General features: G+C 39.4%; 1 protein-coding gene across 13 annotated transcripts in view; it reads left to right on the top strand.

The window, feature by feature from the left end:
- Positions 1 to 19,189, top strand: part of RBFOX1 (RNA binding fox-1 homolog 1) — a 1,176,073-nt gene that overhangs the window by 467,139 nt on the left and 689,745 nt on the right. The window contains exon 1 of one of the 13 annotated variants that reach the window (XM_054271109.1): positions 3,055 to 3,145. The exons of 11 other annotated variants lie outside the window; for them this stretch is intronic. The gene's annotated coding sequence lies outside the window, so the exon portion shown is untranslated. Of the gene's footprint in view, positions 1 to 3,054; positions 3,146 to 19,189 lie in introns of those variants that run through there. One more of the 13 variants, XM_054271118.1, reaches the window with a different exon arrangement.

A 19,189-nucleotide genomic window follows, 5' to 3' on the forward strand; every position in this document is an offset into this window, starting at 1 on the left:
TGGAAACAAATGTTCCACGGCTGACTAATGAGGTGAAAAAAGTGGGAATGGAAGAATATTCCAATATAAATTCATGATGCAAAGTGAAATTTAGTGATCTGGGTACCTGTGGCTAAAGCAGGGAGATTTCTTCTGCCTGGGATATTTATGGAGTGCCACTGGACTGCATTTATTTTGCAAAGCCTTGGACAGGGCACGTGGCATCATGGATTGCCTGACATAACCAAACCACTCAGACTAGGATGCAATTATAACAGAAAGTGATGATAGGAAAAGTTTTTGGATTTTTTGGATTTCCAAAGGGGTCTGACAAAGATGTTCCATGTGCTGTGACAAACCTGGTCCTTTCTATGAGCACAATGAACTCACATTTCAAGAGTTTAATTTTTTTTTTTAATAAAGCGCTTTAAAATCTCTATAATAGGAAAAGACTTCAAAAGAGGAAAGATTAAAAAAGAAAAGTAAATAAAAAGGAAATAATATAATTAAGGTTTGACCCTGTAAATTACTAACCTTCAAAGCTAATGCTGGAGAAGCACAATATTATTAGCAATAAAAAGAATTTGCTTTGCCCTTTTAAAATTACCATAAACCGATTGACTGAAATGGAATGATGTTAATATTTAAGAAGTAGGACACTAGATTCTATTATCTCAGATACTCTGTCACCTGGTACACTCTGTAGTCCTGTTATCTAATTATTGTCCTTAAATTGCATTAGTGTGCCAGCAATTTGTCTGCTGTTGGAAAAGTAATTGACATTTGAGTTACTGCTTCATATTTGGGAGACTCACTAGGTGGTTCCAAAGAGCCCTCTTCTGTCAAAGCAGATTAGCTTAATTTTACCTAAAAGAAAAGGGAAAGTCTGCATTTTTGAGTGTGCCATTTACACAGTGCTCTTGTAATTTGGTATTAAAATTCAGGTTATGTATCACAGCTGATTGCCAAGAAAGAAGAGGGTGGGGAGGGGGAAGTGGCAAATTAATAAATTACTTTTTTTTTTTTTTTGCCTTCAAATTCAGTTTAGTGCTGTCTGGTCCTTCAGGGAGGAGTCTGCTGGTGGGAAGGGGCAAAGCAAATGTTGCAGTGTGTCCAGGGAATGGTTGATCCTTGGGTTTTGCTGTGGTCAGCACTCTGATCTCCATGGCTTTGCTCACTCCATGGGCTTCCCATGCCATGGGAGGGGATGGGATGCTCCACTTCACCCCAAGAATCCTGACTTTCTGCAGGAATTTCAGTTTCCTCTTAGTACTTGGAGGAAGAGCACTTCCAAAATCCTTTTTATACAATTTATTTGATGAATATTTAAAGGATAGTTGTAATTCCTTGTATCCTGGGAAGGGGAGGAGCAGCCTCTGTCCCACCTTGTATGAATGTGAGTGTCCACAAAGGTTTGGTTTCATGACTCTGCAATCCAAAGCTTGAAACTTTCCAGACAAATGCCATTTGGGATCTAAAGTTGATTAGAGATGCATGATTACAAAATGTGCGTAATAGTTTATGTGACAACTGGAATTAAATTTAAAATGTATTTGAAATTAACATGAGGAATGTAGCTGTCTGGTAGTGGTGATAATTTTGCTAATATAATTTGTTTAGAGATTTTCAGTTCATGTTTAAAAACAAGACAATCTCAAATCTCTTCAAAATATTTATTTTTTTTCTGCATGGCTGTTGCATAAACCAAAGTGCATTGCCTGAATTTATAAGATAGTGTCAGTGCAATCCAAGTAAAGCATTTAGGAATGTTGGTTCAAACTGGAAACCTCACCTGAATTTCTCTTGACAATAACTCTAAAAAAAGATTTAAAGCACTGGTTACACATCTCTAGAGGTCTCTCTCTATATGTCTCTAAAATATTTCATTTTCCACTGACAGGAATCAGGATTGTCTCTCTGCTCTTGATGGTTTACATAAATAATTGTGGTTTTTCAATCATTATTATGAAATTGTTAAGGCCTTATGCAGTCCATGTAAATTGATGGACTGTTTTCCAGAAAACATACTTTATGTCTTTCATCTCATAAAACACCAAAAAATTAGAAAAAAGAGTAGAAAAATGTAAGCTTGATTAAATGTTCAAAGTATCAAAAGGCTGCTGCAATCTTTTGTGATAATCTAATTCTTCATTTAAAAAAGTAGGTTTCAAATGCAAAAAGTATTTGAAAAGAAAGGCAGCTTTCAAAAAAAATGCTTGAGTTGATTCTGTAGTCTAAGTGGTGAGGGAGCAGAAGTTTGTAGAGTGAGAAAGGCAACATCTATGGCAGAGAAATCCTGCAAGTGAAGTGTTCCAGAAGAACAGCTGATGCCTGTGCACTGTGCTCCATGTGAATTGTGTGCCGCTGTAATTGGAATGTTTGCACAGCACAACCTTCCCATTTCTGCACTGTTTTTTCTTTTTCTGAAATGACCCTGGTGTTATTGCTGCCCAGAAAATTAATAGGGTATTGATAATGATTGGCATTTCTGTATTGGTATTATATTATAATTTGTAATAATTATTTGTAATTTATTATAATTATAAATTTGGTGCTGCCATAATTTGAGGAAGAACAAGGCACTCTCCACCTGATCAGAGAGAATCTGGCTCTGTTCTCCAGGCTGAGGATTGCACCTGGGGGGGGGACAGGTGAGGTGACACCTGGGGTGACACTGGCAGAGCCCTCTGAGCCCCCCGAGCCAAATGTGAGCATTATTGCAGTTTAAAATTCTAATAGTGCCAGTAATGAGGCAACTTTGCTATTAAAGCAGGGAAGGGAAAATAACCTTTTCTCCCTGAAGAAGGATGTGTTGGAAAGGTCAGGGCTGCTCGTGGAGGCAGCGAGGGGCCTGGTGGCAATAATGGGAATGCAAAGTTCTTGAAATGCACTGAAAGTGGAAGTTTTCAGCAGGACAAAGGACACTGCAGAAGGAACTGTAATTTCCTAGATTTAGGATTCTTGCTTAGTTAGGTAAGGCCAGGCTTTTAAAGAGCTCAGAATTTCATATTCTCAACCTACACAGCAGCTGCTAGATGTTGAAAATAGCTCAGCTCCTCAGAGTTCCTGCTCCGCGAGGCACCGAGCTCCCAGCAGAGTCTGGCTCTCCTTTGGGTGCCAAAATGAGAGCTGAACTCTCATGAAAACCTGACTCTCATGAAAATCTGTGAGTACACTGATTGCTTGGGGAAAAAACGAATAAAATAAAAAAAATCCATCAACTGGATATGAGAATTAGTTATAGCAGTATATTTTATAGTAATTAACTTAGAATGATTGTCATAGTACTTGGATGACCATGAGTCTTGTTCTCTGAGTAGCTGATAAAGATACATATACTAAAAATAAAAGGTGACTTGTCTAATTATTTCTAAATATCTCTCATTAATGTCCCTCTTCTTTACATTCTCTGGTGCCTTTTGTTTGTTTTTTTTTTAAGGCACACAGAGCAATGATCATAAGGACTTTTCCTCTAAAGTTTAATTCAGACAGGGGCAACTGCATGTAGAATGCATATTTAATGCAAATATGATGCCAACAATAGATGCAAACAATTCTAGTCTGGAGAAATGCTTCTTGAAAGTCTGTTGTCTCTCTCCCTTGCCTTCTGAATTGAAAAAATTGAATTTCAGTAGATGAGAAGAGGGAAATTTGCTCTAACATTGCCTAGAGGGAAGCTGAAAGAACGGGAACTGCTAGGAAAACTCGTGTCTTCACAATGTTAACATAATTCAAATATAAAATGTTACACCACTGGTTTTTTTTCTGGAGTGGAGTTGGTTTCCAGTGAATCTATGTTTAACAACACGGATAACTGGGTAACACCAGAAAGGGAAAAAGCAGTTGTTGGATCTAGAGAGATCTCTAAAATGTGCTTCTCACATATGTAAGAATGCTGCCTTACAATATGGATTTAACTTTTCCTGCTTTCCAAACATAGTCTCTGCAGCACTTTTGTCAACTTTTCTGTGCCATCATTCCCTTAGAGATAATAGTTTCTAGTGACTTGTGTGGTACAAAGAGAGAGAAAATAAGCCTTGCCATGAATGTTAGATTTCACAATTCCCAGGCTGTGTGATTCTGTACTTTGTCTGACAGCCACCAACACACATTTCATCGTGCAATGAATGGTGCTCTATCCTGCAGGATATTTGCAATAAATGTATCTGTGCAAACATCCCGGCACATCTATCTGTGGGTGCTCTAGAGGTACCTACACATCCCTTACTGGAGGTATGGAACACCTCCTGGAAGGAGGAGAGAGCTGTGTACCCAGACAGCCACAGAAGACAGCAGGAGCGCCACTGTGCTTCCAAACATCATAAAGGCTGAGAACAAGCTCACTACCCACAAGAAAACAAGTATTTTTCTTTTTTTCTCCCCTTTTGCAGCATCTTAAGCAAAAATCCCAGGAAATCAAGTAGTACAGCAGATATAAAAGGCAATGCATTAATTTATTGTCAGCTTGTCAGTCGAGGTGCACTGTGCTGTTTTTAGCATTTTTCCATTAATGTTAATGTTATGTCACTGGATGTGTGCTGTGTGTTGGGCTTGTCAGCAGGAAAAGAGAGAATGCAGTCCCACATGACTCCTCCTTTCTGCTCCTCTGAAACCATCTTTGGGTGTGTTGTGGTTTTGGCTGTGGTTCTCTCCCTGTGAATCTGTAGGCATTGCACAAGCAGAGCTGTGGTTTCCCTGCACTTACCCAGGAGTGAGCCTTGAATTAACTTGGCTCTCCTGATGCCTTTTTGGGCTACCTAAAAACCAGAGGCCAGACAGAATTAAGGGAATAAAAAGCAGTTCTATTTATTGAAGGGCCTTCGGGTACATTTAGGGCAGATGAAGCCCCCCAGGGCCTACACCCAAAAAATGGATGTTGGGCTGTGAGTTTTCATATATTTTTATAAGTTTGATCCATTTGCATATTGAGGATTAATCTTCCAATTACAGCTTCAGGTAATGAAGTCATTTACCCCAGATTTGCTCCCTCAGCTCACTTTTGTTTCCATCTCTGGGGCCTGAGGCAGTGAGGTGTCCTTGACTGCCAGGCCTGGAGAGGAATTGTTGTGCCTGCCCAAAATGGGACAGCAGCAGCTCACACTGTGTGTGGAGCTTGGAGTTATACACTAAAAACTGCAGGATTACAAATATATGAAAACTATAAAAGCTGAAATCCTAATGCATCACTCTGAAAGGAAGGATCCCATTGTCATGGTGCAGTGGCAGAACCATGTTTGCTCCCCAGGTTTCTCTCCTTTGGTCCCACACACAAACCAAAATGATTACTTATCAGTGTGTTTTTCTTTTAATCATTTTTACAATTAGAATATTTTCCTCAATATGTTTGAAAAAAACAATCACAGTAATTTCATTAATTTTCCTTTTATTTTTAATTTAAAAATCCATTCCTAATCCCACAAGCAGCTCCCAGGACAGGCAATGGGCAGCTGTGGGTCTGAGCCTCTCTGCTCTGCAGCCACCAAAGGAAAAGGGAGAGCCTGGAATTCTGAGCTCTGCTGAGCTTGAGCCCAAGGCTGACCTCAACATCTTGTCTAGCTGAAGCTACAGAGCAAATTTCCCGTGACATTATCTACAGAGGAATTTAGAAAATATGTAACTTCCTTTCTTTTTTATTCCCCCACTATTTTTAAAAGCAGTAGTGGCATCTCTTTTTTTTATGCCTTTTACACGGACTTACTCATGCAAAATGAATATTTTTTAGGATAAGTGCCAGAAGGCAAAAAATTGTTATCTTTGAATTGAGCTGTTTTAAAGAAAGTCACCTTGAAAATGTATTTATTTATGAAACTTTTATGTCTCTAGGCTTGCGTGAGTGGACATCTAAATGTAGCACAGAGTTGCTAACACAGAGCTGCTGTTGCTGAGCAGCACCTATAAAACTATAGGCACTTCAATTCAACTGAATTGACAGTCAAAAAAATGAATATGTGGTCTGCCAGATATAAAATATACAAATAAAATGTCAAATCTGGATTTTTAGGGCAAGCAGCATAGCTTAACTTGAAAACTAAAGTCAGAAACACCTAATTTTTATGGAATAAATATGCAGATGTTGTGAAATGGCTGAAGTGTGGGCACAGTGGTGGTTTCTGAGTGCTGAGAGATCCTAGTGAGTCTTTGGAGGGTTTAATGGTTGAAGCAGAAGATTTTTTTTCTTCTGAGACATCAGATTGCAACTTTCTGATGCTTTTCAGTCTTACCCAAAATCATCATTTTTATGTCTCTGGAGAAAAAAATTGAAAGACAATAGGATGAAAATTAATTATTTTAAAAATGTTTTGTACTATATTTTAATTTTTCTGCTGAGTGCTTAGGTATCCTTGGTAAATATGTTTTCCTCCTTATCCTGTTTCTGTTTCTCATGTTATTTTTGAAAGGATTTGCCTTTTAGCCATATTGGCTTTACATACTTGATCCATCCAAGAGCTGAATTGTCTGTGCGTCAAATTATTTTTTTTAATATGACATTTTTCTAGGACTATTCTTGCCTTGCACTCAGCAATCAGAATGATCTGTGGTGCAAGTTCCTTGTCACTGTGCTGTGCCCTGGAGTTCCTCTGCTGTTTGCTCACAGGAAATGGGGCAGTGTGTCATTTGGTGTGGTGACAGAGAGAGAATGAGGAGAAGGAAAAACTGAGAATTTTGGAATGCAGGCAGGGGAAAAAACCCAGAATCTTCAGTATTTCCATGTGTAGGCTGCCAGTCCTGATGCTTTGGGGAAAATGTTTGTTCCCTGCTCTCTCTTCCCCTGTTGCCATAATAAATTAATCCTGGTTTGGGGAGTTAAGGGGGCTCCTCTCAGAGCTATGATTGTGCTCATGGAATAACAAAATTTGTGTTAAGCTCAAAAATATGAAAGAAAATCCTTGTTTTGGTTTAGAAAGGACAGGGTTGTGTGGGGCTGGCAGGGAGAGGGAAGCACACACCCTTTCTGATTAGTTCTGTACTCTCAGGGCTACAAATCATAAAGACTTTTCAGTCTTAGACCTGACATGATGTTTGTTTGTTTTTTTAATGTACCTTCCAGTGGCAATTCCCTCCCTTGCAGCCTCAGCCCTTTGCTCTCTCTGAGTCTCTGTTCCTTTGCCAGCAATGCTCTGGGCTCATCCTCTCCTTGGTTTTTGGGCAGGTTGGGTTAGATATCAATGCATGTCTTGGTGATTTCTCCCAGTGATTGTTTGATTCAGGCTGCTTGATTTGGCATTTTAAGGGAAACCAGCAGAGAGCCTCCTCGGGGGCTACAGGGGAGCAAAATCCTTGGTTTGCCTCTCTTGGGTGTTAATCTGTGTTTGTATCTCATGGGGTTCCTCCAGCTGGGCACTTCACAGCCTTTACTGAGCTGAGCCCCCAACTTTGGTGCCGGGGAGGGAGGAGCTGCTGCTGTGCCTGGAATAAAAGCACACAGACATCAATAAAATCACACAGACACCAATGAAAGCACACAGACACCAAGGGATGTGCCCAGAGTTTCTTCACAGTGCAGTAATGAGTGTCCCACATTGCTGGACCTAATTTAGGGGTTTTGGTTTAAGTGATACTCACTTGTGAATCCTCTTTCAAAACTATTTAAAAATTTTCCAGGTTCAGGTTTCAGGTAAAGGCTCTGAACAATGTAAGTTCCCTTCCTACCCTGAAGTGCTCCCAGGCCAGGAATGGGAAATGGGAAGGGCACAGCAGCTCTGGGGAGTTGAAGTTGATTCCTGCCTAAAGTCATACACAGCAGAAGGATAAAATATTACCCATTTCTTAAAACAATTCCCTTAATTTCATTTTTTCCTGGATATTTCCCCACTCCTTGTTTGTCTGATAGTTCAAAGGGGGCTTTTTGTTTTGCTTGTATTTCAAAAGCTCTGTTTTAGTGACATGTTCAATGGCAATGGCTTATTTGGAAGTTAATTTGAATGATGGCTTAATAGGATAAAGAGTATGTTTAGCAATTTATAAATATTAAAATTGGAACTGTGCATTTGGCCTGCCTGCTGTGCTGGGGAGGGGATGCACACACAGGATTTTTGTGACTGGTGCTAAAATGCTGGAGGATGCTTTTATATTCCTGTGGGTTCTCTGAGGTCTGTAAACAAAATCCATATGATAGAAACAATGTTGGTTTTGCAATAAGCTTCAAAGTTCTGGTTTTTTCTTTTCTTTTCATATATTGCTCAGTCATGATTATCAAACAAACAAGACCATGTTTCCCCATAGTTGTATAAAATAACCATATATGTCATACAGATACTTTAAAGAATTATTCTTTTTTCAAGAAGGAAAGTAATTTTTAGGTCTTTAGAGACTGAAACAGAGAAACTTGGATTTTTTAGAAAAGCAGGAAGCTGAGAAGAGGGCTAATGGCAGAAAATAGCTGGCTCTCTATGGTACTGGGTTAAGAAATTGAGAAGTTCTGAACTCCAGAGATTGCTGAGGTGTGGCAGTAGGAGCTGCAGGTGTTCATGCTTGGTACCTGATAGGGGTCTGAGAAGAAATGGAATGTAGCCAAAGTTCACAGTTAAAATGCTGGGATAAGGTTTTAAATCCAGAGCCTTGTTTAGGAGCTTTCTCTGAAAATGTTCTGATTGATTTAGCAAGAATAAGAAAGTTTCTAGTCTAGTTAAATGCTTGAGAAGGTGGTAGAAGACTTCAAATATAGATTTTACTGAAACAAAAATAAACTATTTTCATTGCACTTCTATCTTTTTATATTCAAAGAAGAATCCAGGCCTTGATTGCTTCATCAATTTAACTCAGAGAGATTACAGTCCCCTAATTGTGCCAGGGCTCCAATGGCTCTGTTCATTCCCAAAGAATTTCAAAGGGGAATTCTAGATGGTAGTCAAATAGGATATGTGGAAATCATCTTTAGGAAAGAGATGGATAAAAGAAGCAGCTAAGTACTGAATATGGAAATGAAGTCCATCTCTGATCACTGGGGAAAGGCTCCAGCCTGGAACTGTGGCAATTCAAAGCTCAAGCAAAGGAAGGCAGAGCTGCAATATGTTCTGAGTGAGTGCTGGAATTCAAAGCTTACACAGTGAGCAAGCAACTCCCCCTCCCAAAAACGTTGAGAAAATCTCATTCTCTTCACACTAGATTGAGACTGGAAATAATGCAGTTCATCTCATCAGTGCCATTTTGCTACCTTCAGCCCTGTGTTCCATATCCCAGGCTAATAAAGCTGTTCTTTTGTATTCTTTTTTTCATTAAAGAATTTACTGAGGGCCAAAGTGGTCATTTCACATGGACAGCAGAATAATTTCAAACGCTCTAAGAAGCAAAATTGCACACAATTTTTTGCTCATTTCTCCAGGAACTGGAAATGCTGTGTGGATTGTTTCCAGCTCTGCCCCAAGGGGGGCTGGGACACACCATGGAGGCACTTGCAGGATTTAAAAGGCTTATTTGTGGAATTACAGCTGAGTTATGAAAAATGGCTCTGTGAAGAGCTGGTGCCTATTGCAGGGTTATAAAAGAAATTCCTTGTTTCCTTTGAAGGATGGTTTAGATGTGAGTGGAGTGTTCAGCCTGCTGCTCTCAGGGGATGCAGGAGCCTTGGGCCTGGCAGCATCTCTGGGAAATACCAGGGCACAGAGGAGTGATGGGAATGATGCATGGATGTGTTTGTGTTCCCTGCAGCCCCTCTGAAAGCCTTGCTGGGATACCTGGGAGGGACAACAGGGGGTTGTGGATGGTCCTGGGGACCACGGAAAGGCAGTTTTGCTGGGTTTGGGATCAAGGAATGTCCTTAAGGTGAAGGCCATCAATCTTTTCCTATAAATAAAAAATAAAAATTCAGTTAGTTAATTCGATGTGAAGGGGAAATAGCATAAAAAGAGACAAATGAAATATCGTGTAGTTTATTTTTGATAATGCTTAGTTCCAAGAATTTTTTTTTCCTGCGGTAGTGACTTACATTTCCATGCTCTGTCATTCCAAACACATGGGATGTTTGAAAATTGCTCTATGAAAAGCTTTTAGCCATGCAGAAGTGGAGGTTTTTAACGTGTGATTTCAGTTTCCACACCCTTGTGTCGCACACTAATGTTTGGGTGGGATCTGTGTATCAATTACACATTCTCAGACTGTAATTAAAAGTTTGGGAAGTGTCATAGTGGCCACATAAACCACCAGTTTAGTTCTGCATGGTAGGAAATCCTGAGCAAAATACAGCAGAGGGGATGTGGTTTGTGTTTGTTCATCAAGCCCTACAGCTCCAGACCCAGGCTGATGTACCTAAATTGTATTTAACTGGGGTAAATACAGAATTCTCTGGCCACTGCCTGTATTTTGACAGGCTGTAGCATTGCCCTTTGCTGCAGCTTCCCAGTGTGGGGGGATAGAATATAAGAAAATAAAGGTAGTGTAGAAAGTAATCTCACCCCTAAGGAGTTGCAGCTGGGCCAATTAGCAAAGATCAGGAACAGGCCTGACTTTACCAGGCCACAGCTGTAAGCAATGAGAAGCAGAGTGCTATAACAGAGTGGGGTGGCTGGGAGAGAAGGGAACTGGAGTCAGTGGCTGCTTTGTGAAGGAGAAAGAGTCAGTGCTGTGAGGAGATGGCCATGAGAAACACCAAGAAGGTGTGGAACTGTTGTGATAAAGAGACAGCATCTCAGTGCTTTAATTTTCTTTTGTCCAAGTCCAAATGACTTGCTACCTTATTTACTCCATTCTTGCTTTTTGCAGCACTTGAAAATTATTGAAACCTGTTCCTGGGCCCTTTGGTGGGGGTGCTGTGCTTGGGCTGATCAGGACCCGTTCACTGAATTAATTCTCTCTCAGTGGGACTGAAATACATGGGAAGCCTTTCTCTCTGTGCCCCCAAATCCTTCAGGCAGATCATTTGCTCTCCTTAATGATCAACACAGAAAGGATGAAGGGAGACTGGGCACTGCTGCTGCCCTGGGAGAATTTCTGCAAGGTGTGGTGATGGAGCAGCATCCATCCCAAAAATGCCAGGATTCTGGTGTTAGGGAGGATTGTGCTGTGTCCCTAAATCCCTCTGAGGCTCAGTGGTATCACCAGCTGCGTCTTTGCTGGAAGAAAATCCCAGTGAAATGGAAGTTTTTTATACCTTGCAGAGTGGAAGCTTGTGAGATTTGCATAACTGGGGATGGTTCTTATACAAGTATTATGACTGCTCATCATGGTAACTTAAATCAATTCTCTGAAGGAGTTAATTTTAAGGAAAATGAAAGTAAAATGACCAAAGGATAATGGTCTTTAATGAACCTTTGGCTTTATGAATTGCTTGCAGTGTTTTAGTAGACTGGTAGATGTTTAAGGGAAAAAAAAATCCTGCTTTCCATTATTTAGCCCAGGTGCATTTTATTTCTGGTCCCTGCACAGCTGTTTAAATGAAATAGATTTGTGTACAAAACAATGCAAGGTTGTTTCTTAAGTCTTAGTAACTGTACTAAATTCAAGAGGTTGGAGAAGAAATTGTTTTGTTTTCTGCTTTTATTATGTGACTTTATTTTCTTTCTCCCCCCTCTCCAGCTGGAGTTAAAACGTGAGCTGTGAGGTGACTTATCTGAATGTGATTTGTCTTCTTTCAGTGACCCAAACCTGACCATTTGTTATTGTTTCAATCAAAATTTTGGTCCACTTGAAACCAGTTGTTCATGTTGCACTGCAGTGTTTGCTCAGATACTCTTCAAGTACAAAACTGAAGTTCCTTGCTCTGACTCCTGAGATACCTTGGCTGATATTTTTCCGTAGCTCTTCTTCTCTTACCTCATTCTCTTATTATCTCTTCTACCTGATCAGTACCTTACTGAAGCTTTATTATACTAAAAATATCTATTTTTAATATATTACCAGGCAAACTTTTCAAGCTTCTTCAGAGCTTTAAAAACCTTGTGCCTTTGAACTACTTCTGCCACAGTAGTTTTAATGAAGCTGCACAGAACAGGGACCACGATTCCTTTAAACATCAGCATTTCTTGACAGAATGGAAAGATGAATAGATGAAATCCCTTGGAGGCCATGGAACTTTTTCCATTAATTGTAATGATTTTGGATAGAAAGCACAGAAAGAGGAGAAATAAGTGTAACAGTATATATAATTGGATGTACAAAGGGATGCTAGTAGGAGTTCTGTGAGAAATCCTTTCTCTGAGGAGCAGAGGGGCTGTGATGGATCCCTGGGCAAACAGCACGGGGCAGCTGCCGACTGGAAGTGCTGCTTTTCAGAATATTATAACAAAATAAAATTTGTGTTGATGAAAGCCCTTTGAAATCCTGTTGCATTGTACCAGGGAAGAAGTGTAGCCAAACTTTTTTTGTTATTCCTGGATGTATCAGTATATTAAGTGGCATCATCTAGCAACAGGAAAAAAATGCTTTTTAGGAGGAAATAATACTGGAATTTTTGAGTGATGCTTTTGTATTTGGTCTTTGATAAATCCCATCGAATATTTTTGCATTACTGATGGGTTGATATACTTATGGAATAGACAAAAACCTCTTTTTCCTTATCTGTGAATAACTTGCATAATTAGGAAAATAAAATTAATATTTTAGGATGGCTTGAAGGTCAATTTTAGTTTGGTTTTCTACATCAGAGCATGGGCACTATTAACCTGGGTGTGGAATAATCCTGGAAGAGTTGTTAATCAGTACCACGGCACTCAGCCACTAAGAGCTGCCTCCTGCAGTTCTCCAGGGTGGTTTACAGGGTTTTGATGAATTGAAATCAGTGTTGGTACCATGATATAAACTCATGCCACAAACTCAGGAGCTGACAGCAATTTGCTGCAATTTGTGTGTGTTTTATCTTGTCTGTTTTGTGCGTCAGGGTGTTTTCTTGCTGACCTTCCAGAGATGATAAAACAAAGGGGATAAGCACCAACTGTGGCTTTTCTGGAATTTTAATCTTTTTTGGCCAGTGGTTCAGTTCATTACATGTCACTATCACAGGATTATTCTGTCCCTTTTGATACCAGGCAAAGAATAAATGTAAAATGCATCAGCCAGAACCATTGAAGCAGGTCTGTAGTCTTTGGCCAGTGGTGCTGAAAGATAAAGTGCTGTGTTTACAATTCCAATTTAAAAAGTTTATTGGAGTTACAGAGGAATTGCATTGATTTCAGTGCATTGGTTTGAGTGAAAACTGAGACTCTTAGGACAAAAAAACCACAGTCCTACAACACTGCTAGGAATGATATTTTGAAACTTCTAGGCAATGTTTTAAATAGGAATCGCCCTCTTGCACAATCGCCCCAGGGCCTCCCTGATAGTACATGAGACTAGCAACTATTTGAATATGAGACAAAATATAATTTGTAATTCCTGTGCATAACACAAGGCCTCACCACCAGGAGTTGTTTCTGGAGATGCCTGTACATGGAAACTGAGGTTGTGATTAATGGATGGTTCCAGGCTGTTTCAGTGTAACAGTGACTGTGCTATAAACAGGACTGGGAAAAAATGATTACCTTTAATAGGGTAGCAGCTGTAAGGGTGCCTTTATATTAAGTGACTTAATGAATACTGATCTTGAAGCAATAAATCAAAATGCAAACAATCTACTCTAATCAAGTAAGCAGAATATTTCAGATACCTAAATTATATTAAATGAGCACTTCAATCAAGGTCCGTACCTGCACGTGTTTAATCTGGTTACTGTTTGTGTAACATCACTTTTAGGATATATAGATTTAACACACTTATTTCTTCTTTTTTTCTTCGTTTTGGATTTGGGGTTTTTTTGTTTGTTTGGCATGAAGAAATTGCTTGCAGAATAATTAATAACTCCTCATAAATCCTGTCTTTCTACTGAAGGATTTTATTCTAAACAGTGATCAATGAGGTTCATTTGAAAGGTGCTGTAGCAGCTTCTTCAGGTGGGTATAGCTCTGTCTAAATATCTGCATTTGTAAATTTATTTGGTGGCAATATGTGTGAGCACATAGCGTGTGAGTATGCCAGGGCATTTTTCAGAGAATGTGAATGCCACAATTATCTCATCCCTTTCTTGAGCTAGGTAAAAAAAGTATCTTATATCACATAGTTTCTATTTTAACATTGTTATAACCTAAAACTTGGCTGGCTAGGTTTGCTGAGACACCTTTGTATTGGCCCAAAAGTAAAAATAAATGGCATTAACTAAAATTGGTGCAACCTTTGTGGCTGTGGTTGTCCCTGAACGCAACATTTCATGAGACACCCTCATGGAGATGTGTGGACGGATGTTAGGGGTTGGCATTCAGGGTGTTTAGTTAAAAAACACCTTGAATAAAACAGTGGATCTGTACTGGACTGATCTTCCTGTGTATACAGCCTTACAGATATTAGGCAAAAGAAAGCTTAAGGGAACTTGAGAGTTTCTGCTTTGCTTTGAAAAAGAATTGCTCCTGGGTTTTTTCCTGTTGTTCCAGTGCCAAGGCACCAGCACAAATCCTGTCAGAGTTCAAGCAGCATCTGGATGATGCTCTCAGTCATGGGAGTTTGTTTGAGGAAGGTCTTCAAGGAGCAGGGACTTGGACTCAGTGATCTTTGTGTGGGTCCCTTTTTTATTAATTTCTCTGATTCTAGTTAAACTATTTACACCGAGGGTTCAGGCTGCGGTTTACCTCATTTTTTGTACTAAAAACTGATAGATAACTTTGTTCTGGGAGCAGAGCTGATCCTCCATGCTGCAATTCTGGTTAACCCAAACTGGAGGCCAGTATAAAAGTATCCACTAAAATTGCCCCAGCTTTTTAGTATTAAATAAAAGATGCAACTGTCAGTCCCAACTTCCAGTGCTGTAAACTCTGAGAGTCCCTTTCATGTCGCTTCTGAATGTTGCTTACTTCCACTTGAAAAGAGAACAAAAGCTGTTTTAGTGCTTTTAAAGGGATGTTTCTGCAGAGCCCAGAGCCAGCCCCAAGCAGTTAATGGTGCAGGGAGCTGTTCCTGTGGAGCCTCTCAGTTTCTGGGCAGTGATGTTGATGTTTCTGCAGCTGACAGGGAGCTTTTATGGCCAATCTGGGGAGGTGCAAAAGGCCAGGGGCTGCAAACTGCCATTAGAAGTGCCTCTGTTTTGTAAAAGCTGCACATCCTTTATGCTCTCATGGTGGAATTCCCCCTAACAGACAACACAGGCCAAAAGTTAAAAATGTTACCATAGGAGGGAATGTAGGTTTAAGTGCCTTTACATTTGGTATCCTTTTATTCTCTTCAAATTCAAGTCCATCTTAAAAAAACCCCATAGTTCACTTACTGGACTTCCCTTTTGTGGTTTTTATGATCATGAGTCACGCATGGCTTGCCAACCTGATCTCTCAAGGTGTTTCAGCACAGTGATCTGTTTATTTGAGTAATGCATCCTAAATCTAATCCCTTGGAAAGTGTGGCACAAACGTTGGCTGTGTTGCTGCTTCTCCCAGTGGATAATTGTGCAAATAATCCTGAGAAGGGACATCTTCTTCATGTCTAGGCTGTGGTGCTCATTTTCAGTTTTATCCTAAAAGAGAGGTAAAGTCCAGGCATGTGCAGAGATCCCACCAGTAAAATATTCAGCTGTTCTGTGAACTCCTCTCCATTTCAAAATCAGTGTTAAATGAACATTGCAAAGTTGGGAGCTGCAGTTTGTTGGTGTCTCTGCTGGCTGGGGGTGTTGTGTACCCACAGAGCTGTCTCAGTCCTGTACTCTGCAGCTGAGATAAATGATCATTAATTGCTTTCAGTAAGATGGGATTTATGTTAGTGATTTGTTCAAAAGATACATTTGATTCTGAATTGTGGGGATTTTTTTAATGTGGTGATATGTAGAGTGCCTTTTTCTAACTCTCTCAAAGGATGGCTGAGGGGAACAAGGTAGGGAAGGTTTGTCAAATTTGTTACATTGCTGTAATTACTTGACAGACCAAATTATTGAATGGGATTGTAAAGATGGAGTCTGGGATTTTTATATTTTATGATTTTGTATTTTCTACTGGCTGCATTAAAAATGGTCACTTCTGCCAATTTTTAATATTTAACATTTTAAAAATCCTGTCCCTTCTCAAGTCACCTCTTTGTGAGAGCAGGGAGAGAAGGTCTCAGAGGAGCAGTTTGTGGTCCCTTGGTGGTAAATGCTTGCACTCAGATTGGAAGTATATTAAAAAGGTTCCTTTTCCTCAAGACTCCTCAAGCCTGATTCAGAGAATCTGGACAGGAGGAGGAAGGATTTGCCTCTTAGAGCAAAAATCTCCTGCTGAATTAAAAAAGTTTCTATTTTGTTTTATTCATTAATATTTTTTAGCCATTCTTTCATTGTTTAAAAAAAAAAAAATCTGCATTGAAATGACAGCAAATGGAAAACTAAAATCCTGGTAACGGGATGGGAACAGATGCTGAACTTCAATCCCTTTGAATGAATGGCTGCCAAAGTCAGCCAGAAATTTTCTCCTGAATAACAAAGGAAACTCTGCATTCTCTGTGTTGAGTTTCCATTTGTTCTGAGTTTTTCCAATGCACTGGGGGTGAGAGGAATCTGTGTGCCTTGAAGAATATGGATATGCTTTAATAAATTAAACACATCTGTTTTTCTGCCATTATAAACCCAATACTTTTTATTGATTCATGCAAGGCCTCAGAGATTCTTTTCCTCTGAAGGAAAAAGAACTTAATGAAAATACATAATTTGGCAGTAAGGATGTTTTCTGCTCTCACCTCTGTCTTTTTTTCCCTTACCTAGCAGTTTTAGCCAGTGTAAAGTTGTGGCACTGATTAGCCTGGCAGCAAAAAGGGTAATGGTTTCTTTCTGAATGTGTGAGAAGGTGGCAAATAATGCAAACAGGAAAGCAGCTTGAAGCAATTAAGGTGAGTTAGTCTGGAATAAAGGGCTGCAAGTTCTCCTCCAGGAACACACAATTTCTGGAACAAGTTGCAGATTGAAGAGAGGCCCCAGGAGATTTCACTTCCATTATTGTTCACCTGTGCATCCAAGGAGCTCATAACAATGCTATTTCTGGAAGGGAATCTCACTTCACTACTATATCAATATACATGGTACCTTGATAGAAATAGCATTCCATGCATAACATGTTAAGTAATTTAGCTATTTTGAGTAAAACTGTTTATCTGGGAACTCAGCAGGTTTGCAGATTGGTGTCACAAGGCACTGAAGAAACAGCATCAAGCAACTCACTTCATTCTAATAGTAATTTTATTTTTAACTTGGCACAGATGAATAAGGGGAATTGAAAATGTTACAGCTACCATATTCCTTTCCTCTCCCATTTCTCTTGAACCATACATTAAATTTAAAAAATATATTTTCTACGTATATGTACCTGTTAAAATGGTAACAGTTGAAACTAGAATGATAATATGAAAAGTGACTTATTACAAATTTTTAGGCTGAGTTTCAGAGGCACAGTCAGGCTTAGGCTGAATTGCACTACATAAAATATATATTATATATATATAATATAATTATATATATAATTATGTATATAAATATATATGTATATTTATATATAATCCAGTATTTTATACACTGACCTCATAGTTGCGACGAGCCAAACCCAAACTCACAAACAGGATCTGTGAAAACAGAGAGGAAAAGGGGCACTGGTTTGATTTGCTTTGCTGAGTCAGGACTCTAAATACAGCAGAAGTCTGACCTAAAACCAACTTGACCACAGAAAAAGTGGGTGTAGGTTGTTCCTCACCTCTTCACCACCTGTGGGATGTTTGTTGGAGCAGGAAAGGGAAAGACTCTCAGAGCTGTCACACACTTTGAAGAGAAACTCCAAAATCAACAGCATGCAGGACCTTTATTAGCCAGTGATCCATCCTGGTGGGTTCATATTCACATTTAGGACAGGGCTCATCTGGTTCAGTGTATGCATTTCTGATGTCAAGCCACATTCATGACTTTGTTGCAATTTGAAATGTAAATTAAGATGCCACACGTAACCTTCTAACTATTTGTGTTTCTTACTGGTTTGAAATAATTTGCTGTGGCATTTGGATGTATGGAAATAAAGTCCTTTAAATGCCATCAAGTGGTACACTGATGAAATACTGTTTATTGGTAGTTGTAAGTGATTTGGCGTTCATGTTTAGGGATGTATTTGTAGATGTAGGCAGATTATAATATAGTTCATCACAACATGAATCTAAAGGAGAATGCTTATTCTTCTTGATGCCTACTATTTTAATAGTTAATTTACATCTTCTTTACCACTTTCATACAAAGAAAATGAATGGAATCCCTCACTCAGCATATCCTGGGATGTTGTGGACATCTTCTCATTAAAAATCTTTCCTTAGGATTCTTTTCCTTTTGAGAAGCTGAGAGGAACAAAATGTAAACAATGGTTATCTGCTGCTGTGGAATGCAACAGGTGCATCTGTGATTGGTCTCATGTGGTTGTTTCTAATCAATGGCCAATCACAGTGAGCTGTCCGAACTGTCTTGGTCAGACACAACCCTTTGTTATCATTCCTTCTTATTCTATTCTTAGCTAGCCTTCTGATGAAATCCTTTCTTCTATTCTTTTGGTATAGTTTTAATATTATATATATCATAAAATAATAAATCAAGCCTTCTGAAACATGGAGTCAGATCCTCATCTCTTCCCTCATCCGGGGACTCCTGTGAACACCATCACACTCCACTACAAATAGAACTTTACCTATGAAGTCTCCTTGAGAGAAAAGGGTCCTCAAAACTGATAAAAATTTGAAGTTAGATACCAAATAGAATTTTTTTGTAACTTCCCTAGCATGAACTGGTCACATTTGGAATGTTTCTGTAAAGGCTGGGTTATATTTCCATAGGTGAAGCCCAAAAAATATTTCTATTTTTAGTAGCCAGGCTGGGGGTTAGTGTTTGGCTGTCACCGCAGCAGGCTCAGGGACCCAAAATTCCAGCATTTCCTTGATCCAGTGGCCAGCTCCTGTATTTCCTTTCAGTTTTAAGGCTGAGCTCCTCAGTCCTCTTGAGATACCACAGTCAAGCCAGGGTGGCTCTGACAGCTGTGGGGATCCTCACTGGAGTAAAGAAATCAATTGAGAGGAGCAGAAACCCAAACCAGAACCACAAACCTGCACCAGCTTTGGAAAACTGACACTGCTCACAGGGATTTCTAATTTAGTCCGTGCTGCTTTAATATGCTGCACAATTCTCAGATAAAGGTAAGCCAAATTTGGCTTTCCATTCCTCACAGCAAAAAAAGACACTCGATACTTTAAAAATATCACATCGTTTATTATGGTG

Source organism: Melozone crissalis, unplaced genomic scaffold (assembly GCF_028551555.1).
Source record: "Melozone crissalis strain CALT ecotype California unplaced genomic scaffold, PUWL_Pcris_2 ptg000012l_1, whole genome shotgun sequence".
Classification (NCBI taxonomy): Eukaryota; Metazoa; Chordata; class Aves; order Passeriformes; family Passerellidae; genus Melozone; species Melozone crissalis.